The 25,926-nt window shown below is 34.2% G+C and overlaps 1 long non-coding RNA gene across 1 annotated transcript in view; it reads left to right on the forward strand.

The window, feature by feature from the left end:
- The first annotated feature begins 692 nt into the window (after positions 1 to 692).
- The window catches only part of LOC145683705 (uncharacterized), a 39,598-nt gene continuing 14,364 nt past the window's right edge, over positions 693 to 25,926 (forward strand). The window contains exons 1-4 of the long non-coding RNA XR_014131163.1: positions 693 to 714; positions 6,391 to 6,411; positions 13,855 to 13,899; positions 17,793 to 17,843. This is a non-coding gene — a long non-coding RNA (uncharacterized LOC145683705). The remainder of the gene's footprint in view (positions 715 to 6,390; positions 6,412 to 13,854; positions 13,900 to 17,792; positions 17,844 to 25,926) is intronic.

The raw sequence follows: 25,926 nt of genomic DNA on the forward strand, positions 1-25,926 counted from the left end.
TTTTCTGGTTCACAAGTCTTAGTAAATCTGGCAATAAATTTTGGATAGTTTAGTATGTTCTATTAAGAAAATAGTAACAATATATGTACTTCCAATTATTCTTGCGGATGTTCCTCTTACCTTTCTCTACCTTCAAAGCTAGAACAAGTATTACTTTTTCATTTTCACTTTTTGCGTTCACAGTAAACTAAAATTGTTCAAAAATATGTCTATTACGTAATGCATCTTTGAGTGTAAAACAGTTTAACGGTTTGAGCTCTTATCAAAGCACTATTCAAAATCTTTCACTTTGCTTCTCTATATGTTAATACTGATTACTAATAGTAGCAGTGTAATTCTGCAAGCTATGTTAGAACGGAATATTTGTTAAATAAAGATTTGTTCTGATTGAAGTGTCACATGTTATGAAGACCAGATAAACAAATTAGGTAACCAGAGAAAAGGTTACCTATTTATGCAAAAGCGAAAATAAAAGCCTTAGCAGAAAAATATATTATTATATATTAGTAAATTCTAGTATATATTGGTAAAAATATATTAGTAATAGAAAATATATTAGTAGAAAATATATTAGTAAATAGTGTGTATCTTGAGCTATTTGTTGATAGAAACGAAGAATAAAGTGTCATTTTAGATTTTAAACTCAATACATTATTTAAAATCTAAAATGCATTATCTATGCTTCAGGTAGCGGTGCAGCTGCAGCAGCTTCAGGTAAGAACTGCCTGGAAAGAAACGCAATTAAAAATTAATAGACTATAATTCTTTGAAGTCAAATATAATGGGAAATGCAATTAAAACTGTTTTTTGCGAATATCTGGAAAAATTCAAATAAGATTTTAAAAAGTTGTAATAATAAATGTTTGCCTCGAAGCGGGACAACCAACCACACCACACTTGATGCCCTGCCCCTAAGGATGGGAGGAGGTAAATTTTGAAATATTAAATTGGAACCCCCAATTTTTTCACATTCGAATTCTCCGGGAAAATATATAACTTTTGTATGTAACTTTTTCTACGTTGCGTATTAGTTGTTGCTGTAATCGACAAAAATTAAAATGGGTTATACATCATTGAAAAGTAATAAATATCTCAAGAAATACACATGAGATTAATAAAATTAAAGTAGACATTTCTGATATCATCGAAAATGCTATTAAATGAAGCCAGACTTACCAACATTGCCATCTCATGAAGTGAGAATCTCAGTTACTCTGAAATCTGTAATGAGAAACCGATGATTTTTAACAAAAATACACTAGATTCCCCACAACACTATACATTACTTTGTCCAAATTATTAGTGTAATTCCTGTCATAAATGTAAAGCAAGAACATTCATTGATTTGCTTATCAATGAATTAAAAACTGCATTTACTGTTACTCAGGAACAAACACGTTTGCTCCATTCGGGGAAATTTTTTAATGTGTGTTTCCTTGCCTCTCACCCTTAGGGTGCTTATTGTATGTCCTTCCCTTTCACCATCTGGTTGGCTATTTCAGATAATCGCTCTTGCCTCTGACACACCTCCATGTTTTACTGAAGTTAATGTTCGAAATTGTTCTCGTTTTCTGGAATACACATTGCAAGTGTTACTCCTACAGCAAAGTTCTGACCACGGACTGCGATACGTGATTGGAGTTTGTCTTTCTTAAACGGTAATTTGAATGAAAAATGTATTGAAGAAAATTGTTCAGACATGTGCTCATCTGTGTCAACGGTGTTTACCCTGTATGATTTGTTTCTATTACAGCGTACATATAATGTACCACATAGTGAACACAAAGATTCATGACGTACTTACAGTACAAAGTGCATTCACACGTGATAAAGAGTTATGTCGTTTGTATTGGTGAGAATATCCTCCAATTTCAAAACTTAGTTCCTTAAAGTAGTTCATGGAGCATGATTATGCCTTTCACCTTATTTCAGGCATTCGAAATGCAAACATATTCTCCTAAGTATTCATTAGGAATATTTAATGTCAAACAGTTTGTTGGTTGTCTTTTCTGCACCAATTCAGAAAAGAACAGAAAAGAGAAAACCTGCGTGAAAATTGCGATCAATACTAATCATAAGAAGGAACTTACTCATGACTATATCATTATGGTATGTATCTTTGGCGTTGGGGACCCGGTTATAATTCTCGGTGCACGTTCGTTTGGTTTCAGCCAGATATTAAAATTTTTGTACGTAGCGTCGGTACTGGCATGGTTTAAAATTCAAAATAACCAGAAAGGCACTGAAAATATTGCATTATTTGGACACATTGAGAATTATGATTTCAAAAACCATGTTACCTTGTATTGTATTTTTATTGATATAACGTTTATTTCCACAAACCAAATAATATTCGTGTCAAGAAAAGGTTTGTACAATAATGTTGCAGATGTTGTATGTAATACATGCTGTATGTAATACATTAATAATCGGCAATTCAAATGGTAAGTTTTGTTGGCAATTGAAATGGTAATTTAGTCATACAAAGTTTTCTATTATGGATTCGTTCTAAAATCTATCGCAAATGTTATTAGCAAGAGACGAAGTAATGTAGATATACAAATATCGCTCCATGGAAATGAACGTACAAAGTATTTAGATATTTTATTTAAGGAGTGATAATTACTTTTACATTTAGTACTTCTTAATGTTGAGCTGTTATATATAAATACGAAAAATATACTTAAAAAACGCTTTTAATGGTTTCAGTTTATCATTTATCCTCGTTCGATATACTCTCTTGAACTCCTTTCCCCAGACTTAATGTGACTACATGTCAATATTGAGTAGGCGCAACCTTTAGCAAATAAATCAGGCACCGATGCTATCTAACGATTTCAATTTGAACTTTTAGCGCTGTAAACTAACTGTGCCAAAAATAAATTATATTTGAAATTTAATTAAACATAGTACACTCTGAAATATTTGATTTATGGCAAGAAGAACATACTTTACACATCTGGAATCTTATTTTAATCACATAAGTTGCATTTTGTTATATGTTTCAGATTATGTTCTCTTGTGCTTCAGAAATACAGTAAACATTCATTTCCGCTTTATAAGTTATGATATGTTGTAAATATTTTTTAAACTTTTTATCTGATAGGTTTTAAAAAATACTATCTGTTTCTGTACATGAAAATGTCATTTACTAGATTAATAAGATTAAAATGTTAAATTGGTGCGCTCAATTTCGGGAGAAAGCACATAAGAAAAACTTAAATGTCAAAGTTGAACCTGCACAACTGTTCCGCTGGGTAGTCATTTACATAAATGTAGTACAAAAAAATCTGTAGGCATCCGGACTGGAACAGTACTGCAATCTGTGTATAAAGCGGAAGATGCGTGTAGTGTGTGTTTGACTGTCCATGACATACGTTGATATTGTACTGAGTTCTGATGGAGTTTGCCGATTACGAAAATCATGTAGGAGTAATTGCACTACAGAAGGGCGGGAAGACAGCAGGTGAGATTCTCAACCTCATAAAACTCCTACAAATTAGCAAGAGATTCGTGTATCGCGCCATACAGGGATACACCAAGACTGGAACTGCAGCTGACCGCGCAAAGAGTGGTAGACCACGAATGGTACGATCCCTGCAGGTCCAGAAATAGTCGTAGCAAGAATTCGAAGAAATTCTGTTCGAACACAAAGCGTGATGGCTGCTGAGATGAATATCAGCAGAAATTCAATGTCTCGTGTGCACAGAAGTGATCTATATGTACGGGCGTATAAGAGGCGGACTGGTCATTTTCTGACCCAAACATTAATATTGCAGAGTGTCCTTAAAACAGAGACTGATACAGCGTTACGCGAACAATCGGCGCAGTTCACTGACAAAAAGTTGTTCACAATTGAGCATTCCTACAACGCCCAAAATAACCGTTTGTATGCCACATCATCTACTGCTCCTGCTGAAGCAGCTCCAAGGGTTCAGAGGGCACATCATTTTGGCTCAATGATGGTTTGGTGGGGAGTGAGTTACTCAGGCACAACCCAGCTGCATTCTTGCGAACAAGGTGTTAAAAATCTGCCAAGGTGTATGAGGACAAAGTGCTAACACCTATAGTGAAACCAATGTCTGCTACCATGTTCCCTCGAGAAAGGTGGACCTTCCAGCAGGATTCCGATCCAGGCCAGAAAGCGAAAACAATCCAGGACTGGCTGGCACGGAACGTCCCCGACTTCATTTCTACCCCTGATTGGCCTTCTAGCAGCCCGGACCTTAACCCGTTGGATTACAATCTTTATGTGGTCCTTCAGGCAAAGGTCTGCTATAAACAGCATCCAAGTATCGACAGTCTGAAACAATCCTTGACCCGAGCACTGAACAATTTTCCAATGGACGTGGTGCGTAATGCCATTGACCAGCGGCCGGACAGACTTCGTTCCTGCATCAAGGCCAAAGGGGGGACATTTCGAAAGATTACCCATGCTTCAAGTGTGCAACATATCAATGTAAAACATGATCAAAATACATTCCCTTGGAGTTAATACTCTCTGAGATATTCACATTCAAACATGTGACAATATTTATGATAAAACAGAGTATATGCTAATAACCCTCGGATCTTTCCAGACAATTATGCATGTCATGAACTTCCACACTAAAATGATGCACTCACGTAGTTTCAATTTAAAAATACAAGAAGTATCAATAGACTATCTAGAACAACAAGACTTCTGGTAATAAAGAAGAGATTTTATAAGGTGACTTCCACGTTCGCTACAACCTGTCCTAACAATTTACGACTACCATTGAAGACTCATTTTTATCACGTCTGATACAGAAAATATTCTGGCTACCCAATGTGCATAGAAAACTTCGTATCTTCATACAGTGATTTTTGTTAAAATGTGCCAACTAGAGTTGTATTCAATGTTATTAGTCATTGCAATTATTCATCTCTTCGAATGCAATTCGATGAAATAATTCATATGTTCGATTGTACTGAGTAGCCGTATAACCGGAACTGATTTGTACTAAACTTATACGTAATTCTCTTAATATTTTTTTAGAATTTCTTTTAGTTTGTTCACGAATAAATGATCATAATATAATGTTCAATTGCAGTTTGTAACAATTTATAAATGAGAAACTTTACCAACTAACTGTGTTTGTGTTTTACACGATTACTAATGTATGTAGTGACCAGAAATCAATATATCAATCTTAAATTGAAGAGAAAACAATGATAATTATGGGTTTTCCATAGTGCATATTCAAATGACCATATTTGGCAACACACCGCCTTCTCATTGGCTTGACAAAACAGCGTTGATCAAACGAGTTTGATCTGCCACGTTTGTGTTCCTGGTTTTACTAGTGGTTTTACTAGTAAATAGTATAAGTGATTTTCTTTATCACCGTATCAATGAAAAAAATCTACATATGGTTTGAAAGTATGTTGAGAATATAATAAGTATCTACCTTAAATCAGTGTTGTATAACGTTATGTTCAATAAGATGCGTATCTTAAGACGGAGAACGAAGTATAATCTTTCGTTTAAATTTAGTATATTAGGATGTACTCATACACAATTCTTCATTAAAATACTTGGAAACTGGTCCCAAATTTTAGTTTCTTAGGTGACAAAAATGTATTGATAGTTTTTTTATTACAAATTTAAATCATAATTCTGTGTCTCGTTGTCACGAAAAAGTGACTTAGCTATATAAATAATTTTCACATTATACCTATTATTATCTTGAAGTGTCTTTTTTTATGTTAGTTTCATTTCAAAAGGCATGTATTAAATGTCAAAGTAGGGGTTTATATTTATGGGAAATATACAACATCTTACAACTTTCTCATAAACGAGGATCTAAATTTGTTACAAACATTACTTTCAAATATATAACGAGACGTGCCCAACTTTTGGAAAACATTGCAACAAACAGGAACCAGGATTAATTCTACAGCATAATAACACTTTGTGTTCATAAAATTGTAAAAGAGAAAAAGCGGTAAAGCAGTTTTAAATGACCATTTAGCATAGTGAACACTTGAGTCAAATTGGATAATATTATTTATTTCCATTACAACCTATCATAAATGATAAAAAGAAAGTAGAAATGTATTTTTTAAATATTTACCGTACGTGGATTGAGTGAGTTTTTTTTAAAATTTACTTTTCAGTTATTCCCACTCACATTATAAACTTCATGTTACATTACCCTACTAATTAATTAACCAAGCTTTGGTTTGATACAATGCAAAGGTGACAAAATCATTTTAGGGCATTTGCTGGAGAATAATTATTTATTAGTTTCTTTAGATCAATATTGTCATATTTATGTTTATTTCTGTATTGCACAATTTGCAAATCTGTGTGAAACTTTTCAAGTAGCATTTCATTTAATAACAAATGTTAATTCTTTTTAAAAGGTCGACGTGGTAAAGGTTATGGTGAGTCCTAACACACATTCTGCACTTTCACATAAAATTCATTATTTGTATTTTTTTAAAATTTCCTTTCAGAATAATTGACTAACCTTAGTTACTAATCAATCAAATTCAGGCAATTGTACGTCAAGTACCCTTTTTATGGTTCTATTATAATATTGTAAAATATGTCAAATAGAGTAATAAAATGTTTATGTTTAAATACATTGTATACCTGAGTCTTGATCCTCGGTGGTTCAATGGTAGAAAACTTAACTGCGATTTGTATCGCTCTTGTTCGATACAACTTCCCACAAAGTGGCCTTTGGATTGGATAAAGTACGGTACGTGTTGCATTGGAATTAATTTTACATACATCCAAAAGGTTTTTTTTTCTTTTCCAACATTCAGATACAAACTTGTTGTTTACAATAAGGAAGCACTTTGGTAGAGGAAACAAGGAAAACTGATGAAAATAAGATTTGACCACTCGACGTTAAGGCACAAATTTATATTAAAGTGTATATGAGTTTATAAAGAAACTAGAGGTACAACTGATGAATGATCAGAAGCCACACTTCACAAACACTAAGGCACATTATAAAAACACGACTCTCCGGTAACAAACTTGTAGCAACATGTTCTGCCTTAAATAACTGGTTAAAAAATTTGTACATCCAATACGCCATACAACATTGGCAATATACATATACTTGCAATAGTTGTGATCCCTTTCCTCAAATTGAGTATTTGAGAATAAAGTTCTGAGATGAATATTAGGACCCAAGAGGGACGGGAATTGGGAATGGTGGAAAGTTTGCAACAAGGACCTCCTTAATTCAATCTATTTGCCAAACATTGTTAGAATCAGCAGGTGTAGGAGGCTCACGTGGATAGATACAGCAAGAATGGAAGAAAGTTGGGAAACGTACAAAGTTTTGACTAGAAGTCCTATTATTAATACGTAGGCGCAGATGGGATTTAAAATATGTATCTCGCAGGAAAAGGAGTACCAAAATAGAACCTGAATCCATTTTGGTAAGGACAGAAGTCTGTAGAGAGCTATTGTGAACGCGCCACTGAACCTCCAGGTTCTATAAGCTATAGAGTTAGTTATTTATATGAAGTATTGGAAATAATTACTTTAAATATTCCTTGACATACGTTGTTCAAGGTGTCAAACATAATCATAGTGCACGATAAAGTATGATGAGGTAAGGCACCATCGCTTAACCTACTTTGTGATGTTCTTATATAGAGCTGTTTACTTCATGTTTTAAGATTGACAAAGAGAGGTTGTATTTTGAGAACATTCACGTCATTGATATCGATAATATTTGTTCAGCTGATGGATATTTATTAACAAATCTATCACTGTTCAGTGTATTTTCGACAAGATAGTTATATGTATCTTTCAATTCTTCCGAGAATATTTTACGTCGTTAAAGTTGCACACAGCCATTCAGAAGTAGTGTATAAACATTTAATTCCATCAGTGATATTTTTCTGTATGATTTTGTTGTCTACGGCACGTATTTTCTTCAGTTACAGTAGTATCAGCTACTAAATTGAGAAGAAGAAAATTTTTCCCCAAGAGTTAAATCTTCTTATGTACCATCGTAACAAAATTCATTATAGAGAATACTGTTTTTTTTTTCGTTCACGATCAAGCTTCGCTTCTCTTATTAGCTAATTTATCAATCGCACTTCCAGCAATGCAACTAATCTTTAGCTGATGTGTAGTTAAAATCCAATTTTTGAAATTAGAATAACCACGTTAATTATTACCACCTACAGCTGTCTACCATCTACCTATTCCCCTAATATCAATTAGATATTGAAATCGTGAGTTGTAGGATTGTAGGATAAATAAGTATTATGTCGACTTATATTGCTCTACCAAAACAGAAAATTATATAACTGTAGTATTACTTCCGCTTTCAATGTTTATACCGTACTTTAACAAAGTGAAACTAGACTCACTTGTCTTTGGTCTGTTACGCAGAAGACATGACTGCATTGCAGACAGTTTTTACCAGGGAAGAACAGACGGAAAGATGCGAGTCCCTTGGTTGGAAGTTTAGGCAGGGGTTGTAATTAAATGAGAAATATAAAGACAATAAGGAAAAGTGTTGTACTACGTACAAACATGTATCAGTTGGTAGGAGAGTTCCGAAGTGGGTGGAGAAACGCATCACATGTATAAGAAGGGCATGTGTCCACTTTCACTAGTTAAGATATTGATTAAAAAATACCGGCGAGCTCCTTCGTGGCTAACAGTTAGCGTATGCACCTTTAGCGTGGGAGGCTCTTGTTCGATTTCCGGCTGGACCTCATGTGGTTTGGATTTAATGTTAATCAGTAAGTCCATGTCTCATATAGCCATGCTGCTGAACGGGACGTTTCTCTCAAAATCAGGTATCGTCAGGATTTCTGACAGTTGGAATAGATAAATTTCGAGAATATTGCCCGCACCGTGATAATTAGTCGTCTTCTTACATATAATCCCCAAATGCGAAGCCTCCTACGAAAGTCAGCTCCAGAAGCGTTTTCAAGCAACTATAATAGGATCACGAAATTCGTTTTACATTGTGACGCACTGCCAACAGAGTTGCCATTCGCTCTCGGTAATAGAAACGAAATAAAGAAATCCTCATTAAATTCTTACATAACTACCACAGTTGAGTAACCGAATGACATACCAAAGGAGAGAGCAATGTGTGTTGTACAGAAATACTTAGAGCAAAAATTTCCTATAATATGGGACTTTTGCTTGTATGGTGTCCTAGCTATCCCTTAATCTAACTGAACTAAAATTCGTAATAAAACAGCTTGTGCCTGAGTGTATTTGTATATGTATTAAAAGTTGCATTATTCTGGTGTTAATTAAAACATTTTTGGCAAAGCAGATTGTGATGGCGGTGAAGAAGGAGATGGCGGTAAAAGTGACAATAGAAAGGGTGGAGGAGGGAATGGAAATATCTGTAACGCCCCCTTCCGCCTAGCCTCGTCCAATCGAAACCAAATCGAGAGTTTGTAAAAAAAATAAAAATAAAATAACACAAACTGTCAACCCGGGCTCAGTTGACAAAGCCTGGCAAAGCGGGTTTGAGAGAGCGGGGCTGTTCCGTTTCGCGAAACCACTTCGATGCAAAGGCAAAATCACAGATCCAATATTTCACTTTCAAAAGGCAAAAAGTAAATGCTTCAAACATAAACAAAGTAAACAAACCAACACAATGTATCAGTTTCAAAAAAAAAAAAAAACAATTTTATTGACAAAATGAGGGAGGTGTATATGTGCTAAATCGTTAGGATAGCACATATACACTGTATTCAAACATTAAATAAATAACTATCAAAATTACTATTTTTTACTGTCAGTTAATAATTTGACTAAATTTCATCCAATTAATTTTATCTTTGGCTTCAATAGCAAATATTTTTCAAAAATCCAATTTGTCAATATATTGTAGAATGAAGCTTAAATTAACAATTAATATCCAATTAAATATTGAATTTTTAGCAAATAACAAATCCGTTGTTCCTCTCTGTCAATTCTACTACTCAAATCCAATCGCAATCATGAAATCTTAATTAATGAAACTTTTCTGAATCAGCCTTCTAACAATTTTTATAGAAAAGTCTCTGATTAATATTAATTCAAAAATTGATAATTAACTATGTTCTTGTTCAAAATAGCAAATCTCAAACCCTTTTGACAACTGGAGAGAAATAATCGAGAAATATTCGTATTCTTAGAAAAGTAATTAATGTCGTCCCAGTATATGAAAAAAGCAAAATAGCTGCAAAGAAAATATATAAATAAAATATTGGAAATACTGGATCCGGAAATGGTTATAGTCTCAATCTTTGGTTTCCGTGAAAATCAAGAAAAATGTATATCACCACTTAAATTGGGAGGAATTATCTAAGGTTTCAAGTGGAATGCAAAGGTCCGCGAGTTTTATCCCTTTTGGAATCAAAACTACTGACAATCGCACACAATCCACACTGTGAGCGTGACACAACCACTTTTTAAATATAAATCAAATTAGCTACTCACCTATTTCTAGATTATTTGGGTTTTACCTTCAGACCTCCTTCCTTCAGTAGAAAACCTTGGCCTCTTTGACTAGATTAATGACTAACAAAAATAGCAATTCTTTGCTCAATGCCAGATAGCTTTCTCTGAAAATTATTGCGATTCAAACTAATTTAAGTAATGAATTACGTCTTTAAATAACTATACAATTAGACAATTCTTTCGAATTACTGGCTGAAACGAGGTCAAATCCAGCAATCGCTCTTGTTCAATACCAGATTTGCCCAACACTATTAGTTTTCTCTGTTTATAATTTTCTTTTTTTAAAAAAAAGAAATATTTCAGAAAGAACAATATGAGAAAACAGACGTAAAATATACGTTGAATTCACTCTCAGAGCTCGGAAACTAAAGTAATATGAGGGATTTATAATCACTATATATTCACTGCCCACTTTCCCTCTCCGGCTCTGTAACTTCCTAGCTCCACAAAAATAACCTTTTTCCTTTCCAAATTCTTCAGGAATCACTGAAAACTTATTCGAACTAGTGTAATAGAATATATCACTTAATTCAAAAAGAATGAAAAACAATATTAACTTTTCTGGCACGGAACACCGAGTTGCCCAAGTAGATGTATTAAACCACATATCCTATTGCCACACACAATCTAAGCATAGAACGCGTAACAGCAAACAACTCCACATCTCCGGAAACACCAAAATACTAGACTACGTAACCAAGAGTCACGCTGTCAGGAAGATATCGGCGAGTTAGGCTACGCCCCCTAAACGATCGCGCGCAAAGCTCGTTTTTTCTCCAGTTGTCAAGAGTAGAAGTATTTTCTGTCTATTCCTCCATACATTTTTCTTTAAATTTTTTTTGCACTTTTTCTTTTCCTTTTTTTTAAAAAGATTTTTTTACAACAGTGAACTATTATTTTAACAAATGATATACTCTAACATTAAATATATATATATATATATATATATATATATATATATATATATATATATATATATATATATATATATAATTTTTCTCCTTGTACGCATCCATTCTTCGTTTTCCGTGAACTCGAAAGAATGGTATGGTACATGGCGGAGGCGGTAATGGAAATCATGGAGGTAATAATGGGAATGGCGGAGGTGGCAATTGCGGCGAGAAATGCTGTGCTGGCAAAAGAAAGGGTGGAGGCCAAGTTGTAGCCCTTTCTGGAGCTGGAGCTGGAGCTGCATTCTCAAAAGAGTCACAAGCTAGATATGAATAAGAGGGGTAAAATGGTAAAGCATTAATAAAACACTCTTACAGAAATACATAAAGGAATACTCAGGATCGTGCGTTCTTAGCATCGAGCTGGGGCTGCGTCATCGGACTGTTTACCGCTGTTCATTTTGGTATCAGTTGAAATTTTATCGTAAAAAAAGACTATTTTTTAAATAAAAATATCTTTTTATTGACAAAGAGGGTCAATGTATGAATGTAAAAAATTTTAATACATTGAAGCATACATATGTAACAAGATCTCGACTATTAAAGAGCAAACAATATGAATAAATGTCCATGCTGGACTCAAAGTCTTTAGTCTTTTGCATATGGGGAACCATCGTTAAATAATATATATCGTCATTAAATTTTGTCAATGCAAGCAGGGACGTCCGTTCTGACCACCGAAAAATTAAAACGTAATAAATACAACACAGTAAATTTGTATATTTTAGAAATTTCTCTTTTTCCCTTGATATTAAGAATTTTCGAAAACATTGAATCACTTGTTATTAATGATCATTTTTTATCAATTTGTTTAAAACAAAACAATACGTTTATCGTAAAAACTATTCAGGTGTAACAGTTTCGTCAACTATCAATTTGGGCTTCATCATACATTTTGATGGTATTCGTTCATGCCAGCATCGATAGATGGCGAACGTTAATAATGTTTACACATTAATAATTTTGCAACAAACGTATTCTCTTGTTCAGAGAGTAGTTTGAATTTACTTTCGTGAAGAATAATACGTACAATATAATTTCTAACATAAAGTGCTTTCCTGTTAGGTCCACCACGAGGTGCAGATTGTACATATGGTTTATTTAACCGTAACACATAAGTTGCTAATGGTCTCAAAACAGACAATAAGTTGCAGAAATAATATATGAGATCAAGTTATATGTATTTCACAAAGTTGGTAGTTACATCAACTAAAATCCGGGGCCGCAGTGGCTCAGTGGTAGAACGTACACGTCTGGTGCTTGAGGTCCCGGGTTCGATCCCAGCCCCCGCCAAGTGAACTTTGTGGTGGACAATCACCGTGTGCGTGGGTTTTCTCGGGGTTCTCCCGTTTCCTCCCACTTTCTTCATTCCACCATTTTAGTCATCTCTCATCACCACCGTCTCCTTTAGCCTAACCGACATAACCATGGGACGTAAAACTCAAACTCTAAAATCCATATTCGTGATTCCTTCCGTGATAGTATTTCATCCGGCTATGCAGTTTGTTTCTTTGCAATGTTTCAGATAAGGGGTTTAGCATTATATATTTGTGTGCGTAGTTACATACGCAAACGACTAAATACCGAAATGTATTCTGAGTCAGACTATTCAGGAATCCGCGTACTAACAATGGCATCAATATGATGAAATGAATTACAATCGGACACTAAATACAATTTCATTGATCATGAAGTTGAGATCAATAGTTTATACAATTTAATTTCAGGAGTGAACGAATTATCGAACCTGTCGATTGCTTCAAGTATATATATTTTGTGAGTTATTAATGACAATATAATGAGTGCTAAATCAAATTAAGAATATTCATCTACGATCCCTACTGTACATTTTCTTGATGTGAGTTTCTATTTTCTTACATTGGTGCTTCGATTGACTTAAGGGGACCCGGTGGCTCAGTGGTAGAGCGTTCATCTCCGGTGCTTGGGGTCCCTGATCCGATCCCAGCCCGCGCCGTGTGGACTTTGTGGTGGACAAACACCGTGGTCGTGAGTTTTCTCGGGGTTCTCCTGTTTCCTCCCACTTTCTTCATTCCACCATTTCACTCATCTCTCATCATCACCGTCTCCTTTAGCCTAACCGGCATAAACGTGGGACGTAAAACTTAAAGATTTCATTTCATTTAATTTTTGATTGACTTAAATCAAAGTAAACAAGCTTTTGACCTGTATTTATTATTAAGAGATATACACCAGAGATCTTTCCTGTTGGCTACATGCCTGGAGAAAATCAATAGTATACAGATACACTAAGTAATTAAACAGTCATATAAGTACGTAACTAGATAAAAATATATTTTAGAAATCATTTGTAATAAGTACTTTGTTAATATTACAATACGGCACTATCATATTCTAGTCGATACGATGTTAATCAAACAGTCTTATAACATTGGTTTTCTGTTTGCTTAGGTGCCAGACTCTATGGAGGGGCAGGAATGAATGATTTTGTTCCACGTGAGTTTATTTTACTACATTACTATATTTCAATACAGTAGCGACGAATATTCCACATATAAGCCATAATGGTACTCAGTACCTTGAAAAATTTGTAGATATCTATAATCACTTTACAGCGTAGTGTGCATCTGTTAGCACTGATAGCACTGTTAGCACCGGAGGTATATTGTCAGTTCGTATAAAAGATGGCGATAAAACTCTATATCTTAACACTATTAATATTAATTTTAAAATAGTTTGGATTATAAAACTATCTGCGTAATTAGGATAGATACTCTAATATGAGTCTATCAAAGCTGTAAGTTCCTTCATTTGCTATGCTTCACTCTAAATATATAATCATTAGTTTCAGAGATGATATAAATATATACATAGCATATTATAAAGTTATATATATATACATATTTGCAAAATTCTTTCAATACAAGACAAATGTTTGAAAAATACTATCAAAAGCTGAAGACGTTAAGATCCAGAGTGAAAGGTAGTCGAAGTTAAGGTTTAATCCTTTTTAATATTTTTGAAAGTATCCCACTGGATGTTCTGAAATGGCATCACCCAGCCTTCATCAAATTTTACATAATATTAGTTCCAAACAAGTTAATATGCATGTAAAGTTCATTTCTGTGGAGACTTTCATTTCCAAGTTATGCCCCATTAAACTCTACCCAATACCGACGTTATCATTAGTCCCGTATAGAGCAATTAATAGGACTTCCGCCGATACTGTTATGATAAGCGTTTTGCACAACAATATCCTCTACATTTTACACTACAAAGGAAATCACATCCAAAGAAAATCTCAGTAAAGTTTACTAGACAGTTGCAAAAGAAGATGGTCAAACAATTATTGTGAATGCCTAGGTCGTCGGTGAATCAATGAATGAAACATATAATAAGTTTGTAAACTTTCTGTTAACCCAGTTCTGCAACGTTGAAACCACGACATAATCGAAGAGCTAAAGCAAGGGTAGCAAGTTTCAGAATGTCCCATTCTTGGTAATCGCTGGAAATTGCTTGCAATGGTGTGAACAGACTTTGGGAAAGATAGCTGAAATTCAGCTCAAAGGTACAATAGACTATATATATTCTATATTTTAAAAAGCAAAGTGTCCTTAAATAGAAGCAGCATAGGCAAAAAGAACGAAATATTACATTATTGGAAAACCAATGAAAAATAATAATTCCTTCACTTTTCTCAAAACCCAAAAGAGGGAAATGGCTGAAATGAAAGTTAAATATAGAAGATATCATGTAGTTTCTACACTCCAAGAGCAAATTTCCCTAAAATGGATGGAACATAGTCAAAAAGAACGAAATGTTAACATTAATGTCAATGGAAAAGCCATGGAAAACAAATAAGTCCTCCACTTATCTCAAAACCCAAAGGAGGGAGATGGTTGAAATTTAGCTCAAATTGTAGAAGAGATTATGTAGGTTCAACAGTCGTAAAATAAATTGTCCTAAAATGGACAAACATACTAAAAAATCACGAGACGAATATTAAAATCAACAAAAAATAACGTTGACAACATATCTCGAAAACTAATAAGGAGTTGGCTAATTGATAGCTTATTGCAAAGGCATAATAAAGAGCATAAAAATGATGTGTAATACGTAAGGAAAATATGGATAGAACATTTTCAAAAGTCGTTTGAGTAAAATCAATAATAATGATAAAATATGTGTATCTTCTTCGAATTAACCAGGGTGCCTTAAGCGGAGTTTAAGTGCTTGAAATATCTCAAGTCTGAATTTGAATTTTCCACACTTGATTTAGCACACAATCTGACTTTTGACCAGATAACGTGACACAGTCTGGTCTTTTGGCAAACCGCATAGGCTCTGTGTAGTCAAGTGAAGAATTAACTCCAATGTATCTTTGTACGTAACAAAGTAAGTACCATGTAAATTTCTGCAACAAGGCACATAATTCTTGCTAAAGAACTTTATGGTAGTTATTATTGACTGTTAAAATGGAAAATTCACATATTATCAAAGATATTTCCAAATTCTATTGAAAAATGCCTTGCCACCAGTTTACACTATAAACTAATATTTTATAGCAACTGTCACATCTTGCGGAACCTAAAAGAGAAAAACTTACAGCCATAGTGCAGAAATATTGCAAATGTTCTATCGCCACATGGTTCTTCTCAATTGTGCCTCTACTATTCCTTTAGATCATATTTCCTGTAAAAATTCAGACAATACGAGGGTAGGCTGATAAGCTGTCGGTCCGACCCCGTTCCGAATGTATTACCCTGATTTAATTGATGTCATGTAAAATGTAGATCGTTTATATATTAAGGTATCAAATTTCAACATTCTACCATGAACGGTTTTTAATTTACATGTAACTGAATGAACCATGGCGGAGCCTTATGTCAAATTCACCAAAGAGGAGTTGCGAGGTGTAATGAAGTTCTTCTTCCTGCAACATATGGATGGTCGCCCAAGGAAATCCATGGTTGCATGCTATACACATTGGGTGGACAGTGCCTTTATACTCCACTGTGAAGAAATGTTGTGCGAACTTCAAGCGTGGTGAATCTTCAACAGAAGATGGTGACAGGTGTAGCAGGCCAGTGTCAGTGTCAACTCCGGAAAAAATGGACCAGAATCGTGATCTGATTTTGAGCAACAGACGGATTTCGCTTCAGAAGATAGCTGACAAAGTTTACATATTCAAAGAACGTGTTGGGTCAATAATCCATGACCACTTGGACATGCGCAAGCTTTCTGCGAAATGGATTAAGAAATGTTTGAACGCGGATCAGAAACGCAAACGTGTGAGATCATCGCAGGTGATTTTACGGCACTTTGCAAACTCCAAGGACGATTATTTGAATCAGCTTGTTACCCAGAATGAAACTTGGTTCTATTACTTTGATCCGGAAACCAAACAGCAGTTATGCGAGTGGCGCCATTCAGGATCTCCGAGGCCCAAAAAAATTCAAAGCCGAAAAGTCGGAAGGAAAGGTGCTTGCCTCAATATTCTGGGATAACGATGGTGTTTTGCTCTTAGACTACCTTCTAAAGGGCCAAACCATAACTGCAGTACATTACTGCAGTCTGCTGGCTAAGGTAAAGGACGCTATTAAAGAAAAGCGCCGGGGAAAGTTAACACGAGGTGTCTTGTTCTTGCAGAACAATGCTCCCGTCCACAAGACTGGAAGAACAACGGATTTTCTGAGAGACTTAGGGTATCAGCGCATTGACCACCCAGCTTATTCGCCAGATCTTGCCCGTTCTGATTATTATCTGTTTCCAAAACTCAAAACAGCACAGAAAGGACAGAAATTTCACACTGATGAAGAGTTGATAACAGCTGCGGAACAATTTTTTACAGACCTTGAAAAACCTTTTTTTTTTTTTTTGAGGGGTGGAAAAGTTGCAGTATCGAAGTGCCAAGTGTGCTGACCTTCGAGGGGACTTTGTTGAATAGTTTCATACTTTCATTCCTGCAGCTGAAGTCCTTCTGGGTCGGGGCGAGAACTTATCACACCAAGGTAAATCCATTTATTCTGTGTTTTTAGATTTCTCGTATTGTGTCCATCAATGATGCCTCTCAATATGAAATGTTTCTTAAAAATATGCAATCAGAGGTGAAAAGTGCGCCCTCTTAAGACAGCAACGTAATGTCTTTTACTGAAAACTGCGATATCGCATCACATGGAACGCTGTTCGCATCACATGGAAAACAATCAAAGGTATGGTATAGAGGGTTAAAAATTAGTTTCTTCCGAAGGAAACGGATCTGTGTATAAGGATAAACATGATATCATCATCACAAGAAGGCTTTACATATGTAAAATTAGTTGTATAAAAATACTGTTTTTAACATTTAGAGTGTTATATAAGGTTGGGGTTTCTATTCCCTCTTTCAGAAGGATCCCAAAATGGACTTTGGATGCAACCCGTTGGATTTGTACCTGCAGGTATGTAAATCATAAGTAATAAAGTATTAATAAGTAATAATAATAATAATAATAATAATAATAATAATAATAATAATAATAATAATAATAATAATAATAATAATAAAGCCATCTGAAATCTATTTGACATCAACCATTATTATTAATTCAGTCGAAAAATGCATTCGAAGTTATTATCGTTATTTATAGAAACGAATTTGCGCTTTTCATTATCATCTTTATTAACTGAAGTCCCTCTAGTTACTAAGGGTTCGCAAGGAAACAAAAGTAAAATTTCAGTTTAAGTGAATAGTTAGTAAATAATTCAAATTTGTATTATACCTCTAGTAAAAAAATATTAGGTTACCAAATATAAAACTATACCTTCTACCAAGGTTTAATTTAAGCAAACATAAAGGTATATAAAATTAAAATCAGTCTTCCATAGTTGTGTTAATATTTTCCTCCACTAAGTATTTGCTTGCATTCTAAATGATTTCACTTCAGGAAACTCCTGGTATCTGTTGAAATTGTTCGATTGGTATTTACATTTGATTAAGTAAGTTTAAATACTACTGTCTATCAGTTGATTCGAATTTGCCCAACGAATATATTTTCATGATGTTAAAGAAGTGAACAAGTTTAATGGTGTAATACAATTGTAAATAATTATATTTTATTTAGTAAACTATACTGATGTTACATCCACATAGTTATGTACGTTTTTGACTTTATAAATATTCTTAAATGCTTTAATGAAAAACTTTCAACGCTCCTAATCGGAACTTAATATAAACTAATAAAATATGAATGATAAGGTGAAGAATTCCCGCTAGAACCAACTAAATTCTTTATTTTAGTGCAATGATTTGTTATTCTGCCATTATTGCGTATGCTGTAATCTGTAATACGGTGAATGATTGAACGTTTGCCAACGTCGATGAACTCAAGGTCGTCCTTGAAAGGTACATTTACGAGGCGAACCACAGATGTTGTTTCTTCAGGGTTGTCAATTCTATTATGTAATGTGTTTTCGCTATAACCGCGAGTCTCGTTCGCAGGGCACTAGCTAATTCAATATAGACTGGGACACATTTCCCGCAACAGAGCAATATTTTATATACGTACCTTTGTAACAATAATATTAATAAGACTCCTCGGCATGGACAATTCTTGCACCAATACAGGGTAAGTATAAATTTATATAAAAGTAGATCTTTCGAAATAATAAGATGATTAAGTCCTCTTTTCGAGTGAACTTTAAGAACATTCTCAAATATAAGCCAAATGACATATGGAAAGTTTCTCAATACAAATATTCAACAAGGATTGTACAATGGTCCTTTTAACCAAGAAACTGGCATATTCTACAATCAACCATTATATATTTTACTGGTTTCATATCACTTAATTATTTTTAACATTTAACCTTTCGCCTCAAATATGACTTCTTCGAGATATTAGTAATAATTCAAATAATAAACTCATCTTACTTTACACTGAGGTGAAAATAATATGTATATTCAGGTAGACCGCTAAATGCAATTCTGACGATCGGAATGAAAATCCCTTACAAATCATGAAAATATAAATTCACTGACTATATGACTATCAAATATGTTCTTTTCATCGAAAACAGAAATTAAATCCACTTCCTTGAATTCCAACACTCACTTCAATTTCTATGCAAATTCCAATACTATATCACTGCAGTGGTCGCACTTTTGAGATCAATGTTTGGTCACGCGGATCGCTAATGTGATCCTCAGCTTCATTTTAATCAAACAGTTATATTTACTGTTAGTATATGGTGGTGGAGAGTATAAAGCAAAGTACAACGCACGTTATATTTTTTATTATTTACAGAAAACACTCTTTTTTATGAGGAATTTTGTAATTTTAACAAAACTCATAACAAACTTATAACAAAACCTTCATTTTATTGTTAATCAGGCAAGCAAACGCCCCAACAAGTGTACGAGCATTTTAGCATCACCATGAGATCCAGGTGCATAAAAAAGAGGTATTATATTGATATATGAAACTCTAGAAGTACGTGGTAATTGAGGCTTCAAATACCAGGGGGTTGGCGTTCTTTTCTTACCTTTTCCCCTATCTACGTAAAACTGACGTAAATCAAGATTAGGTAGTGGAGGTTCAGTTGCAGTCTCTCCTTCTTCGTTTTATTGAACTCTATTACGGTCGAATTCACAAGAAACTTTGTTGTCAATCTAGAGGTTTTTCTCTACTTCGTCTGGGTCTTCTATACCAACAATGCTGTCACTGTCACTCTCTGTTTCATTTAACTACTCAGGTATCTGTTCACGGCCTCGCTCCGACCTTTTAAACACTAAATATACGCACCATATAGAAAACAAACACAGTTATTTCAGAAATCAAAATGGGAAAAGTTTTAAAAAATGTAGTCCGTGTTCGGTCGCGTGGATCATAATACTGACACAACTACAAAAATGAACACCCGGTTAACGCACTCTTGGCAGTGCGAAAGCTGTGACAGCACTGGTCTCTTCCACATGATTTGGGGGTAAGTTAGATGGCTGCTCAAAGGCAAGCGTTATACCAATTCCTAGCGGCAACAAAAGATATACTTCTGGATCACAAGACCACTCCAGTGATATTCGCTTGTTATAATTATTGCTCATATGACATTTCGTAACGGTTAACACTTTCCACTGTTCCGATGTCAAACTCCCACTTCGGCTATTTCATTCTGATAGGCGTAAACGTCATTCAAAGGTAGACGGCTAGAATATCTAGTTCGCGATTCTTCCAAATATAGCGCTCCTCTTTGCATATCTGGTTGCTTAACTATCTCTTTCTACAGGAGAGAGAAAGGAAAAAAACGTAACATCAACACGGTACACATATCACTCACTTCTAACTAAAAAGTTGACAAACATTTTAAATACTCTCCAAAAAATTATAGTTTTAACAAATACCGTATTGAAAGTTGTGAATAGATAATTTATCCTCAGGTATAAGCGTCATATTTAATTAGTACGTACAGCTACCATTCTCCACCAAAACCTACTAAATCTGCAACAAAGTACAAGAATACTCTCATCCATCCAAAAGAAAAATAACAAAACTCAAGAAAAAAGTCTCCCCAAAATCATTCTTACACTCAAGCATCAGTTTACTTACACCATCCGAGTTATTAAAAGGGTCCAAGGTTTAACTATTCATAACCTTTACAAAAAAATGCATAATTTCAGTTTGATATTATATTTAAATATTATAAACAACTATTTTTATATATCTAATTTATAACCAACTCATACTTTTTACTATCAATTAAGTAAGTTATTACCAAAAAATATCAAATTCCAAGAGTATAAATTTACATACACATACTTGTCTTCTTCATGTATATATTTACATATGTACATCGATCATATATCTGATTTTCCAAATTTTCTTCAAGGCGATGCTCCGTCTCAATGTTCATTTGCCGTTTACAATCCAGAAATGAATAAGTTTGCATTCTGTCAAATCCATTCAATTACAATTCTCTAAAATCCGCGTACATAAAATTTAATGCGTTTTCTTTATAATAATCCCAGGCCTGGAATTATTAAAATTTATATTAAAATTTCACATAAAAGTTTTAACACACACACACACACACATATATATATATATATATATATATATATATATATAGATATAGATATAGATATAGATATAGATAGATAGATAGATAGATAGATAGATAGATAGATAGATAGATAGATAGATAGATAGATAGATATAGATATAGATATAGATATAGATAGATAGATAGATATAGATATAGATAGATAGAGAGAGAGAGAGAGAGCGAGAGAGAGAGATAAATATAGATAGGTAGTTTAACCAAAAATAACCATGTATTTGTAGCTTGATGATTACAACAATAGGCCTTAAGTTGAATCTTCATTCAATGACTAGATTCTAATATTATTAACTTAATTGCCAACAATTCTTCTACCCTGTTTGAAGAGCTTAAAACATATGAATATGAACTTTACGTACATCATTGTTATTGTCTAACGCTCGCACTTGGACCGTATTCTTTCCCTTCCAACATTCAACGAAATATGTCCCCACCCACTTAGGACAAATTATTTAGTTCTTCTGTCTTTTAATAATGATTGGAATTGAGGTATGACCAAATTTTTATTTCATAATGCATATGTATTAAGAAGCCTTCTTTGAGCATATAATCTTTCCTTTCTTTGACAAGCTTTTCCCATATTTTCGAAAGCAGTTTTCCATATTTGGTGATCTTTAGTATAAATATCCTCCACCTTACATCCCACCGAATGTCTAAGGGTTGACAAAGATTGTACGTGGATTTCCATTGGACTACATTTAGTGTCTTCATCTACGGCATAATTAATAGAAAACTCTATTTCTCATAATCCCCCATCCCATTTATTCTGTTTATTTTTGAAATAAATTCTCATTGAATTTTTTGTAGCCGAAGGGTTAGATATTAGGGAGCAATCCTAATGTCTCTTATCCCATTTCCATAAAGAAAATCCTTGAACTTGGCCCAATTAAACACTGAGTGATTATCATGTGCTTTGGGTAACAAAAACCGTTCCTACACATTCAGTTGTACAATTTATTTGTGATAGAATGACTTGACAAAACTTTAATGGGTACAAGGAAGCTTCTTTTGGAAAAAGAATCTACTATAACCAGACAATAACGTCCCGAGCGACTCTCTACCATTGGTCCCAAAAGGTCCGTTTGCCAACAGCCATTAACCATTTTCTCCTGTTGGGACACTAACTGTCCCTGGGGATTCTCATTAGATTTTTTTAATTGACACTCTTGACGAGTGGATGCAAAATCCTTTATTTCCTGGACCATCCCCGCCAATGTAAACCACGTAAAACTTTTGGCAATAGTCCTTTTTATACCACAATGAGAACTGGGCTAAATATTTGAATGATAAAATTGAATGATGCTTTTAGCCAAACTTTTAGGAAGGCATACTTTAACAGGGTTTCTGATTGGCCTAGTTTTCTTGCATAATATCCCACGTACCAGGCGATATCCTTCAATTGACATTTTCACTTTTACTTGATTCATTATTTCTTTCAGAACCGGATTACTTTCTTGATGTTCGTTGATGACTATGTTGGTACATGGCATATTCCACAAATTTATCGAATAAAATAATTAATTACCTCTTCCTTATGTGATGGAGTTATATCCATCTCCTCAAAATCATTTCTATCCTACAACCTTGATAGAAAATCGGCTGAAATATTCAAATTATTTGAAATTGATATCACAATAAAACTACAATTGTGAACATTATGACAGTTCACTATATTATGCTGTAACCATGTGCAAGACTATATCACTTTGAATAACACTCTTAATTAGCTATGTTCAAATATTCCAACAATTAAAGGGTTAACGAAAGCATCCACTCATCATTTGGATACCTCTTATAATGCATACGGTCTAGGTTCTAATGGTACGCAGTGTCATACTACTGTGCCATAAAGAACCTACTTCTGTAGCAGTTGAAAGTTAGGGAACTCAAACTAACTAATGATGTAGCATCCCATACTCAAATAATTATGAATCATTTTCGAAATAATCTTTTCTGTTATTGAATTGCATCTCTTCTGTACGCTATAATATTTTTTTTATTATTAAAAAGTGAAAGTAATATTTTATTAAAATTATATTATTAAATTTACTACTGCTAACATATTATAATTCACTTACTGTTTGACTGAGGGTGTTCTATCTGTCCTTGCCCACCTCTATTTTTCGAAGTGTTTCCTGAGAACCAAGTAATTATTCTCCTGAGTCCAGGCGTAATTATTATCCTGAGTCATTCCTATGATTGCATTGATTTCGTGTTCACAATTTACATTATTAATATTACCACATACTTACCTAACTAACTACCTCTATGCCCTATGAAACCCGGAGTTTGAAAGCTGTGTTCAAAAAACACTGCACAAACTTCTATCCTTAGCCAACTGGATCCAGTTTCTATTTTGTATTTATATTTCTAAGAGGTCCATCTTAACATTTTCCTTCAACTTTTGCCCACGTATTCCAAACGATCGTTTCCTAACTATACGTCCAGTTAGTACTTTGAAAACGTTTCTACTTTCTTCCATTATGCCTACATGATCTACCCACCAAGCTACTAGATTTGATGGCGCCAACAATGGTAAATGGTATGAACTATGCAGTTCCTCGTTATAAAGTTTCCACCATTCTGCACTCCCGTTCCCCTTGGGTACAAATATTCGTCTTAGGGTTTTGTTTTCAAGTACTTTCAACCTACATTCTTCCCTCAGAGTAAGCAACGCAACCATACAGAACAGCAGGTACGATTTTAGTTTTATATATTTTATGCTTCAATTCCTCGACAGAATTCGCGACAGCAAGAGATTGTAAAATGAAGAATAACACGAACTCCTTTGTTTAAGTCACCTTTAATCCTATTACTTAGATATCAAAAACAAATTACTTTTTGTATTTTCCCCTATTATTTTCATATTTGACATAGATTGCCTTCCTTCAATCGTCATTGCTATTCTCTTCCTTACATTTACTTTTATTCAATTTTCTTCACAGTCCTTCCCCAACTTTCCCAACATCTTACTAACAAGGAAACCGATTCTAGTAGGACACGAAATTGTGGACGAGGTTATGCGGAAACAATTTGTTTCTGTGTACAATTAAACGAGTTAGAGGAGAAACTCCTCGATCTCAACCGTTCCGGAGATATATAGGAATAAGAGGAAGGCTAGTGCTCCTATATTTTGCGATTTTTTAATATGTAGAGTTAGCACAAGTAAAAGAATCTTTTAAAAATGAATATTTCCTTCATCCAGGAAACTGTAATAATACGGCGCCTTAGACATGAGGGTTACAAAACCGAAGAGTCCATAAAAAATTCTAGGGGAAGAATGTTTTGGACTTCGGGGGCGAAAATACCGGAGTTCCATTGTTGCCTGAAATAGGCGTGGCAGGTATCTATATTCAGGTTTCTGGGTACGCTGAATCGAATAGAAGTATTGTCAGTCAAATAGCATGAAAAATGTGAAAAATGGTGGCCGTCCGAACTTTCCAAACATTTATAATTTCTACGATTATTAACCGATCTGAACTGTATGTGATATACAGTATATATTATGCGTACCAGTTTTCCTCTTTTAAGTTAAAGATACCATTTTTCCTTATTCATCCATACATTCTCTTTTAATATATGTCAGACAACTATACCCTGTCGTACTTACGTTAGCAACTGTATATTTTTCATATTATTTAATTTGTTTTTCTTTAGCACTTTTACACAGAATATAAATGTTTTTGTTCACACAATAACGGCTCTGTTCCTTTGGCAATGTAGTTAATACGTTTTTATATGCATTTTCTCATTTTCTACGAACTAACGATATAATATATTAGCATGTCATATTACACAATTTTGTTCTTCGTGTCATTGGCGTATGTTATTCCTTAAGCTCCTTCTTTTTCCAGCCCCTGGTAAAAGCTACGCTACTCACCTCAACATTCAAGACCATTTTATTTCACTCTGGTGAATATTTCTTAACGTTTCAGTGTAATTTTCACTCGCAACATAGTCGAAAATTCGCAGAATATCGGAGCACCAACCTTCCCCTTATTCCGCTATATGTTCGGAACGGTTCAGATCGAGAGTTTTTCACTCTAATGGGTTTAATTTTACACAGAAATACTTCGTTTGCGCATACGCTCGTCCACAATTTCATACCATACTTGGATCGGTTACTTCTAAAATGTTTAGAAAGCACCATAAAGCCATATCATCTACACATCGTGTATACCCAATAATTCTACTTATTAGAGAAAAACTCCTTATTTTGTAATATCTATTTCATAATCTCTTTTAGAGAGAACTCTAATAATGATGGCGATAGACAACGTCCCTATCAAACTTTCCTCCGAACTGCACTCTTTTCAGTGATTTCTTCCGTATTTTAACATTTGCTTGTTTGTTCATACATAAGTTTCTTGTGAGTCTTCGATCTCTCCGTTCCAACACGGCCTTTTATAGACATACACTAAATTAATG

This window comes from Thermobia domestica, chromosome 4, assembly GCF_964235325.1.
Source record: "Thermobia domestica chromosome 4, izTheDome1.hap1.1, whole genome shotgun sequence".
Lineage (NCBI taxonomy): Eukaryota > Metazoa > Arthropoda > Insecta > Zygentoma > Lepismatidae > Thermobia > Thermobia domestica.